The 11411-nt window shown below is 33.9% G+C and overlaps 1 long non-coding RNA gene and 1 pseudogene across 1 annotated transcript; both read left to right on the top strand.

Moving 5' to 3' along the window:
• Positions 1-1800: 1800 nt before the first annotated feature.
• On the top strand, positions 1801-10858 carry LOC120179214 (annotated as a pseudogene).
• LOC120179233 lies at positions 2915-3963 on the top strand. Its single transcript, XR_005521599.1, has 2 exons — positions 2915-3235; positions 3648-3963. It is a non-coding gene; the product is annotated as an uncharacterized LOC120179233 (long non-coding RNA).
• Positions 10859-11411: the final 553 nt, after the last annotated feature.

The raw sequence follows: 11411 nt of genomic DNA, 5'->3' as shown, positions 1-11411 counted from the left end.
GGAGGTACGAATAACAATCCATGCATTTCATAAACAATTAATCAGAAAACAATGATATGATGTGTCTTGTCATATAGGACAAAGTTTCTTACTTAGGAGTACCTTTAATAATACATATCAATTATCGTAATGATGTATTCGGTTCGATTTTCACTAAAATCTGAATTAAGATGTACTTTGCAGGATTTTAGAAATAGAAACTATAACCAAAATCGAATAGCATAAAAATCACGGTTTTCGATTCGATTCAATTTAATTCGACGATTTTTAATTGTTTCCTATTTTTCAAACTCAACCTAAAAAAAAGTAAATTTAAAACTTAAATTGATTGCAAATATATAAATTTAAATTTATGAAAAACATTATTAGTTTTAATATTTTATTTATTTAAATTTATCTTACAATAAATTCAAAATAAATTTGTTTTGGATACTTATTTTCTTTTATTTTTTATTTGGTTCAAAAAGTTTTCATATAAAAAACTCGAACCAAACTAAACCAAATAGTTTGATTCGGATTGATTTTTCAATTTTCTCAATTTCATTGCTTAGCTCTAGTTAAATGCATCTTCATCCTATTTGACCAAAAAAGTATCATATCTGAAATTAAATATTATCTAGATATTAATTTTATAATTTCATTTAAAATATATATTATTCTCATTAATTAAATAAATTATTATAATTTTATAATTATTCTATATTTATAGTTAAACAATGCTTTGTATAATCATACAAATATTAGAAAATATAATAATTTATATAATTTAATATTTTTATATATTTATCATATTATAATCTTATTCTAAAATTATTATATTTTATTATTTTTATGTGAATTAAACTTATAGTAATAAGAGACATTATTTAATATTAATTGGATATTAATATTAAGTTGGATCTTAAGACAACCTCCCCTCCCCTCTTACAAAATAATAAAATTTATATGATTTTTCTATAACTAACCTTATAATACATTAAAATATTTTGGGTAAAGTATATAAATGATCCCTAAACTATAAGATATTATTTTATTATGTCTCTCGACTATTAAAAATTACAAACTGATCCTTAGATTATAAGACATTATTTTGTTAAGTCCGTAACTATTAAAAGTTATAAAATAGTTATCCAACTATTCATATATTTCAAATTCATCATTTTTTTCATAAAAAAATTAGCGATCATTTGAGCTAGATGATAGCCAGTTTACTGAGATATGGTAAAATATGTTCCTAAAGCTGTTAGATATATTTTGTGAATTAACTCTCCATTTACATTAAATCGTCGAGCCAGTACTTGAAACATTATGTCGTCGAACCAGTGCTTAAAAGCAACAACGATGTCAATAGACATCATTAAAATATGATTTTATCATATCACAATTAACAAATTAATATATAACTCAGACGACTGTCAAAGTTTTAACGGAAATGAATGAGTATAGAATATACAAATAATCGAGTAACTATTTTATATCTCATAATAATTAGGAGATTCAATAAAATATAGTCTTATAGTCAAGAGATCATTTTAGCTTTTAATAGTCGAAAGACTCAACAAAATAATACGTTACAGTGAGGGATTATTTGTATATTTTATACAATATTTTTTTTTCTTTGGAAAGCTTATGTTTTAAATGTAAAAGTGAAAGTGGCCTAAAATTTATATTCATAATTACTAATATAACCTTCCTCTGATCGTATGGGACAAGGCAAAGGGCATGTAAAAGAGCCCCAAATATTTGAACTCCCCAATAGGCAATTCAGCTACCTCCTCTTTCTACTTTCTCTTCTCTTGTTTCCCAGCTAGCAAACCAAGACCTTCCGTCGTCTGCCGACGGCGTCATTTTCAATTTAAGTGCACAAAAATGGGGAGACAGAAGGGTGAGGGAGCCAGGAGCAAGGCACGCGCTTCAAGCAGCAGGTTTTCCTTCATTTTTCTCTACATAAAATTCGCCATTTTTCTCTATTGCCATCGAGTTCGGCTGCCGATGCGGTGGGATTTGGCGGTTACGTCGGTAGCTCCCGGCTTGATTCCACTTTCTCCACCGAAGATTCCAATCCTCTTTTGGTATCCAGTTCCTCTTTACCGCTAAAAGCTTTTGTATCTTAATCGATAAAGTTAGCAGATATTTATTCTTCCAATTTCATGAATCGTTTGCAATTGCAGGATATAGATAGTGAAGTGGCACAACACTTAAAAAGGCTGGCAAGAAAGGATCCTATTACGTAATATTTTTTTTGGTGTATTTGGTTCTGAACGTAAATTAACGGTGGCAGTGGTAGTAAAAGATTAATGGAGAATTGGATTACTGAGAATGTTATATTTTTTGTTTGGTTGGTTTAATAGTAATATAAGATTATCGTGTTTGGTTAAAGAATAAAAAATTATTAGAATATATATTTAATCAAATTATTTTTATTATATATTTATTTTTTTAACAAGTTTATTCTACTATAATATTAATATAAGATATTTATATATTTTCTTTAAAAATTTAAATTTAAAATTTATATAATTTTTTTTATAAAATTGAAAATATAAAAAGTTGAATGAAAGGTTAAAATTTTATTTTAACCCTTAAACTTTATATAAAATTTTAATTATATACTTTTTTTTTATAAATCTAAAATAACTTAAAGATAAATTTGTAATTTAACCTTCGTAGAATTTTTATTATTTAATGACAAAAGAAGGATATTTTTTAAAGAAAAAAAATTTAAGGGCATTTTAGTTCAAAACGTCGGTAATCCAACAATATCTAAGAGAAGGGAGGTAATACATTCCGATAATATATCCAAAAAAATCCACTGTTAATAATCTTACATTACAGGAATGAGATTACCGCCAACCAAATGGGAATGTGGATTCCATTCTCAGGGGAATGTGGATCCCACATCATTCCCCGAATCAAACAGCCCTCAATACCTGTGATGAACTCTAAAACTTTTTTCAAGTTACACTTGACATGCCTTAGTTTTTCGATTATCATATTTTCAGCTTTAGCTCCCAAGCTTCGACTAATGTGATCACATTTTTCATTTAATATGCAATTGAGTATATCTTCATGATTGAGGGAAATCCTTTTTTTGCTAAGTTATGACTTATAACCTGCTCAATTTACATGTCCTGACCAACTTCTTGTTCATTAACAGCTTAAAGCTCTGGCATCTTTGTCTGCTTTGCTCAAGCAGAAGTCTGGAAAGGAAATAGTTCCTATCATTCCACAATGGGTGAGATTTTAGTCTTTTCTTTTTAGTTTTCATTGTAGATGCATCAACAGAATTGCACTCAAAAACCTAGTTTCTATAAGTTCCTAGTGTTGGCATGGTGAAAATTTTGAACTTCACCTTCATGAGGAGAAGAACAAAGAACAAAGAGGTCTACATGAAAATGTTTCTGAAATTGGTTAGTACGTATCGAAGTCTAAAATATTAGAACTGAAAACAAGTTACTCCAAATGTGATCTCAGAAATCATAGGAACATGAAACTCTGATATTGTTGAACTTAAAAGACTGGTTGATTGTTTGACTTCTGTTAGATATTAAAGAAAAACATTTAAACCGTACTTTTGATGCAAACAGTTTTTCAACCCTTAAGCTTGGTTCATGTGTTCAAGTATTGCTATGCTCTCCCTCATACAGGCATTTGAATACAAGACGCTACTGCTGGACTATAATCGAGAGGTTCGGCGAGCTACTCATGAAAGAATGACTAATCTTGTCACTGCTGTTGGGTTTGAATTTCTCCCACCCCCTTTTTTGGCTATTGAATATTGTTTTCTTACCTTCTTGTGTATGACAACTTAATGATTACGTTGTAGTGAAGAATATTAAGGATCAATCATGAAGGCTTGATCCACTGAATGTTGGAAGTCCACAAATTTTGGTCTCTGTGATGCTTATTTGTTTGAGTATTTTGTTTGATAATTTGGAAACAAATACAAAGCTCAAACAACAATGTTTTGAAAAATGATTTTCATGGAAGATTAGAAACTGATACAGTTATATACGTTATTTATTTAGAAATATCATGCCTATTGAGTCAGAAGAGGTGTGACGTATTGAAGATGAAAGAACAAAGAAAAAAGGAATTGTTTTTTTCCTTAACAGTTCTTAGCAGAATCATTCACCTTATTTTGTTAAGCAATAAAAACTTGGTTGTCTAAATTTGATGGCATGTTTTCTCAGAAAAGATTTGGCGCCGCATTTGAAGTCCTTGATGGGACTACGGTGGTTCTCTCAATTTGATCCAAGTGCTGAAGTTTCCCAACCTGCTAAGCGTTTAGGGATGGCAACGGGCCGGGTTCGGGCCGGGTATTGGTCCCCCTGTCCCGTCCCCGTTTAAAAAACCGCGGGGATTTAAACGGGGATCCCCGTCGGGTAATCGGGGAAAACCGCGGGGAAACGGGTATCCCCGTTTAGCACAAACGGTTATTTAAACGGGTATTGGGTCGGGTATTGGGTCGGTATTGGGCCGGGAATCGGGCCGGGTATATATATATATTTAAATTAAATATATATTTTTTATTTAAATTAAATTTATTAATATTATATATATATATAAATAATTATTTTTAATATTTATTGGGTCGGGTATCGGGGTGGGTAATCGGGTAATCGGGGCGGGGATTACCAAACCCGTCCCCGTCCCCGTTTAAAATAAATGGGTTTTCCCCGTCCCCGTCCCCGTTTATCATCCCCGAACCCGACCCGTTTAATTCGGTTTTCGGTTTTCCCCGTCGGGTTCGGGTTTTTTTGCCATCCCTATAAGCGTTCATTGCAGGTTTGAATCAAATTCATGTTTTCTGAAGGTTCAATCCTCGTGGCATCCTATAAACTGCTAGTATATGCATAATGCATGTAGTTTAGTTGTAACTTGTGAACATGTTAATATGCTAGGATGCGATGGGCTTTGACCGGTTGGTTTTCTTTATTTAACCATTTGGTTTTAAACAACAGGCTGCCTTCCCTGCTCAGGAAAACAGATTAGATGATTTAAACTTATACACAAATGACGTTTTCATGTATTTGGAAGAAAATTTGAAGCATACTCCACAAAATTTGTAAGATAAAGCCGTTGCTTTGGATTAGTTGCAAGAGATGCACCAGCAGGTATTCATAGATCTGTTCTGGATATGGTTTTCTTAGGGACAAGTGTTGAACTCCATATTACTTAACCTTTTCAGTTGCAATAAGTATCTCATTGTAAGCTCTTTTTTTGGTTATTTTTATGCTAAAAGTTTTCTGTTCATTTGATTCTTGGCTGAGTGGCATTACTTATTTTGGAAATCTATAATAATATGGATTTTGGGGAGCTACCGAGTGGAAAATCAATGTCCTTAATTTTTCTTAACCACCTCCAACACTCTCCAATCCTTGAGGATATCTAACAGCACATGCACCTTATATTTTTATTTGTGCAAAAATGCTTGTATGAGGGTATCAATTACATTTACAAATAATTTTTGATATGGAATTACATGTACAGTTCATGCTAATCTTCAATGTATTTTTCGAACATAAACCTGTACAATGTTTGATATATTCTGAAATCACTACTTGAGGAGCATTACCAAACCTATTATATTGTTGCTTGGGTTTCTTTATCATGTCTTCCTGAAATATTTTGTAATTTTCCTCATTTCTGTTTAATTTCAGGTGATATCTTCTTCATTGCTGGCTTTGGCCACACTTCTTGATGTTTTGGTCTCTGTGCAAATAGAAAGACCTGGTTTTGAAAATATATCTGCTGAACCAAAACATGCTTCTAAGGCTAAGGCGACTGCAATTTCTTTTGCAGAAAAACTCTTTTCTGCTCATAAATATTTTCTTGAGTTTTTGAAGTCTCAAAGCCCTGCTGTTCGGTCAGCTACATACACAGTCTTACGAAGTTACATAAAAAACATTCCTCAGGCTTTTGATCAAGGAAATATGAAAACTATTGCTACAGCTGTTCTTGGTGCTTTCCAGGGAAAAAATCCTGCTTGCCATTCTTCAATGTGGGATGCAATATTGCTATTTTCAAAGAGATTTCCTGACAGTTGGACTACATTGAATGTTCAAAAATCTGTATTTAACTGGTTCTGGTCTTTTATCAGGAATGGATGCTTTGGATCTCAGCAAGTTTCTTATCCAGTACTGGTTCTATTCTTAGATACTATTCCTTCTAAAGCATTTTCTGGAGACAAATGTTTTCTTGAGTTTTTCCTTAACCTATGGGCTGGAAGGAATCCAGTTCATTCTCTGAATGCAGATCGGCTAGCATTTTTCAGGGCATTTAGAGAGTGTTTTTTTTTGGGGATTATGTAATGCTTCTAGGTACGAGTTAATAGAGTTTTTACTTTGTGGCCCTTTTTGTGTAGCGGATCAGATGTTCTCAATTCTTGCTACTTGTATTATTATTTTTTATTTGGAATGCAACTCATATTTTCTCAACTTACCAGATTTTGTGATAGTGTTGATTCCATCTCTCATTTTCGGATCACCCTTATTAATGATATCCTTGTGAAGCTTCTGTGGCAAGACTAACTGTCATTTGTGAGCTCAAAAGACCAGGATAGTGATCAGCCTCTCCATGGGAAGACAGCAGAAATGCAGAACATCAAGTATTCACTAAGTTATCTTCAGGAGTTGGGAAAGTGCATTGTTGAAATTCTTTCTGGCATTTATTCGCTGGAAGAGAACCTTCTCTCTTTCTTTTGTGTGGCGTTTCAGGAAGCTTGTGAGAGATTGCTTCAGAAAAAAAGTGACCACAGAACAGCCAACATTGAATATAGAGCCAATTATATCATTTCTTTTCTTAGTGGATCTACATGCAAAGCAAAAGGGTGAATCTTGGCCTTTGCTTCATTTGGTCGGACCGATGTTGGCTAAGTATTTCTCGTTGGTCAGATCACTTGTAAGTTACCATTGCATGAACACCTTATGTTTGTCAGGTATAAGTTGCTCAATCATGCTTATCTGTGCTATTTATGTTACTATGTAAATGCATGAAGGATGGGATGGATGGCTATAACTGCCCCCATGCTGTACATACATCATCCTAAACTAGTTGTTTATGAAAAACTAGTAACTTGTTGCTGCTGGTTGTAATCATACTAGAGGCAAATTGTTTTTACATAGTGTTCTTGGTTGATTGAAACTAAGGTTTTTTTTTTACCTCCTTGTGTCTTTGGCACCTGAAGTATCTTTAATCTTTTTAAACGCCATTGTTAGCTGGATGAGAAATCAATTCCCGAATCTCGGTACCCATAGACTCCCTAAAATGTACTGTCTTTATTACGATTTTCATTGCACTTCCGTTTTTCTGTCATCTTTGTTTTTCGTTTCTGAATATAAGTGAAAATTTTAAATGGAAAGTGTTGTTTCATCTGAAAGTGGAATGACCAAAACAATTCTAGTTTAGTTGGGAAACCAGCCCAGTGTTTCATTTGTCTTGCTCTGCTGCTGTCCTTTCATCTCTTTCATGATAATTCTATGTCATCCAATTCTTAAGTTGAAGAAACAGGGCATCTTTTCATGTGCCTATGGCATTGTCTCTTATCTACACATGCTTTAATTTGAACATTCACATTTGGATTTTCCTCCACCACAGGATTCAGTAGATGGTGTGAGGCTATTGTCTACTTCAGTTTCAATATTTGGAGCACGAAAGGTTACCCAAGTGATTTTTTCCAGCAGCAATGCACCTTTCTGTGGTCCTCCCTGCAATAAGGATGGTGAAATGATGCTGGAGTATTTTCTTCAAATTTACAAGGAAAAATTTGTTCCTTGGTGTTTGCATGGACATGATAGTATTACCAGTGCTCGACTAGATCTGTTGCTTGAATTGCTTGATGATGAATGTTTCTATGAGCAGTGGCATGCTATAATCACATATGCCATTGATTTGGTAAATTTTAAGGGCTCAGGTTCCATTGACTCAAATCACTTAGCTTCGTTGGCAATGCTTTTTGAGAAGGCTAGAAATGAGATGAGGAAAGTGGGAGACGGTTCTTTTCATCGGCTAGGTTCTGTCCCAGATCATTGGCATCATGAGCTTCTTGAAGCAACTGCTGTTTCTGTTGCCTCTTCCCTTCCTCCTTTTGGAACTTCTGATGCACAGTTTCTGTGGTATGTGAATGCAAAAGCATGACGTGTTTTATCCTCTGCAATTTGAATTTCAGGAATTGGTGAGCAAGTATCAATATTTACCTCGAAGATTGTTAATTTATTGCTATACTGTTGGCAAAAAAAACCTTTGTAGAATACAAGTAAAATGGTTCCATAAGGATGGTCAATACGCTTTATTGTTCTACTACATCATCCCATACCATGACATCTGTGAATGACTGACATGACCTGCCATTTTTCTTAGAAAATTATAGCTGTTATTTGCTTTCTTGAATACCCTTGAAACAAAATTAATGATTTTGAGGATGTAGACGGACCTAAAATTCTTGCTTAAACATTGACAAAGAGTAGGCTGATTATTTGATAAATATGGAGAATTGTCTCATATTGAGTCCATAAATATTTTTCTGATCTATGCATTTATATTTCTGTGCTTTGATTCTTATTGTTTGTACCATCTGTAGTTCTGTTCTTGGGGGTGCAACCGAAGGCAATCTAGATTCATTTGTCTCCAGGAAGTCAATGGTCCTGATATTCAAGGAGGTTTTGAGAAAGCTAAATTCTTTTATTATGGATTCATCTTTCAGTTCTGTTAAGCAGGCTGGTGCTTTGTTTGATCCTGAAGAGAATTGCCTTGGGTTAGCTAGTAAGAATCCTGCAAATGTGGTTGATATGGCTTGTTTTGCTCTTGGAATAGTTGAGGGTAGTTTCTTTTGCTTAAGGGCACTTGATGAGGAAAGAGGCTTGGTTTCAAGTATTTCAGCTGCTGTGTTTATTATTGACTGGGAGTATAGGATGGCTGTAGCAAGAGAGGATGCTCTAGATGATGAGTCGAGGAAAATGATTGAGGCACAAATGGGTATTTGTGAATCAGCACATGGTTATCTATCCAAGATAAGCAATTTGTGGAAAAGCTTCTGTAAAGATGTGAGACAAAGAATAAGGACTATCTTGATTTGCACTATTAGATTTTCCGTCTTCAGGGAAGATAAACTAGACAACAACAAATGTCTTTGTGCTGCGCTATGATCATAAATGTGCTTGAGCATCTTTGTCAGGATCAGTATGAGGAACAGAATCTTTTGGATCATCTTCTAAGCAAAGGTGATATGTGGCCTTGGGGGATCACACCCGACTTGAATTCCATGGATGGCTAAATCATATAATGAAAGAATATACGAGACTGTGAGTCACTGAGTGCCCTTTTTATATCTCACACACATGTTATGATGTTATTAACTGCCCCTTTCATGATGCAAGCGTCTCTTTCAAATTTATGGTAAGAATTTAACTGTAGTAGGATGGTTTGAAGTGCCTTTCTTTTGCTATTCAATGTCTTTTTTGAATGTCTGTCTTAAGTGGTCTGTCGAACTAGTATACTTCTTTTAGTGAAACTATAGTGACACATAGTATTTCATAATCATATAATTGATATTTTTAGTGTGTGCTACAGTTTCTACAAGTGGTTTGCTGAATGTATACACTTTGCATTTTTCTTCAAGTATCATCAGTTTCCACAGCAAGGTTGAACTCAAGATTAACAGATTGAAAGTGTTTGTTGGATGCAGGCATATGGAAACTACAAGTTCATTTCTTTAATTGATAAACTTATTTATAAACTTGGGTTTCATAAAGTCATTGTTGTGATGATGGCTTGGACACTTTACCATTATCAACCAAGGCTTCAGCAAATACTGAGATTACTTCTCGAGCTTGAGTTGCTGCTGCAATACTATGCACATGGAAATGGCCAGAGGGAAGTGCTACAACCTCTTTCTTACCTGAACTTGTCTCATTTGCCAAGAGTAAAAATTATTCTTCCTATGAGAGCATCTTAGATTCCATTTTCAACATTTTATTTGATGGTGCTCTCATTCATGGTGAAAACTGTTCACAGAGTTCACTTCAGGCATGGCCTACTTTAGGTGAAGATATGGAGGATATTGAAGAGCCCTCTCTAAGAGCTGTTGCATCTTTCCTTTTTACTTTGTTAAAAGAAAATATTTGGGGTCCAGAAAAGGCCATGGTTCTGTGTCAGCTTCTTGTAGATAAACTCTTTTTAGGTGAAACAGTTAACTCAAATTGTTTGAGGATACTTCCTCCTATTTTATGTATTCTTGTACCAACCTTATGTCAAAGAAGTATCAGGTCCCGTGAATGTACTAGTAAGGAACGTGAACCTGATCCACTTTATGAAAATCAGATACAGGATACTGTCAAAAGCTGGATCCAGAGGATTCTAAAATTCCCACCTTTGGTCACGTTGCAACTGGACAAGGTATGCATGCATTTGTGGTAATTTATATCTGAAAGTTGATTTTATGGTTTAAGACCAATTGTTCTTGGGTCATAATGGTATCAGTATCTTTTTTCCCTTTGATGCATACGATTTGCATCTTGTGCAAAGACGAGCTTCTTATAAGAATTTTCTTTTTATTTGGTTGCATGTGCTTGTTGGTTGACCTCATCCACTCCCCTTGAATATCTGCATGATTTGGTTGAAATATGTTACTTCTACATTAAGTTGTGTCATGTCTGACTTTTTCCTTTTTTGGATTGAGGGTAATAGATATGGAAGAATGGTTCCACTTGGTCTTCTCATGTTATCCTTTAAGGGCTGTGGGACGTGCTGAAACAATGAAACTGGATAGAAACATCGATCATGAAGAGAGAGAGCTCTTACTGAATTTATATCGGAAGCAGAGGCATGAAAATGGTAGATCAATTGATGCTAATCAGTTGCCAGATGGCATGACAAATGTTGTCAAGAGCAATTGATGTTATTTATGCATTAGATGTCATGTTAGTATAGCTATGCTATCATGTTTTTAATAAGTTCAACAACTCATTTTAAGCATGTTATTATCTCATACTAGTTTGCATACATATCATTGTAGCTAATTTGCATTCATCTTAGTTCCTAGGTTTTAAATAAGTTCACGTGTTGTTTATGTTTAAACATTCACATAATAGCATGATCATCATTTGTTATGCATAAATCATGGTTAGTTAATTCACGTGTTTCATCATTTGATTTGCATAAACACATATTACCATTTGTTTAGCATGTTTCACGTGCACCACATTCATATAATAACATGTTCATCATTTGATTACATAACAGCAAGTTTAGTTGCTTTCACGTGCACCCACAATCACTTTTCAGCATGTTTCTTTTTATTACATTCATGTGCACTCATTTTAGTTTTAATATTTAATTATTTTAGTTATTATATCATGCATGTTAGCTCATAATAACACATACATGCACAGCAAGATATGATTTTATTCCAG

Source organism: Hibiscus syriacus, unplaced genomic scaffold (genome assembly GCF_006381635.1).
Source record: "Hibiscus syriacus cultivar Baekdansim isolate YM2019G1 unplaced genomic scaffold, ASM638163v2 tig00112408_pilon, whole genome shotgun sequence".
In the NCBI taxonomy this organism is placed as follows: Eukaryota; Viridiplantae; Streptophyta; class Magnoliopsida; order Malvales; family Malvaceae; genus Hibiscus; species Hibiscus syriacus.
The sequence above is the reverse complement of the archived record's forward strand: the minus strand, read 5'-3'. Positions and strand labels throughout refer to the sequence as shown.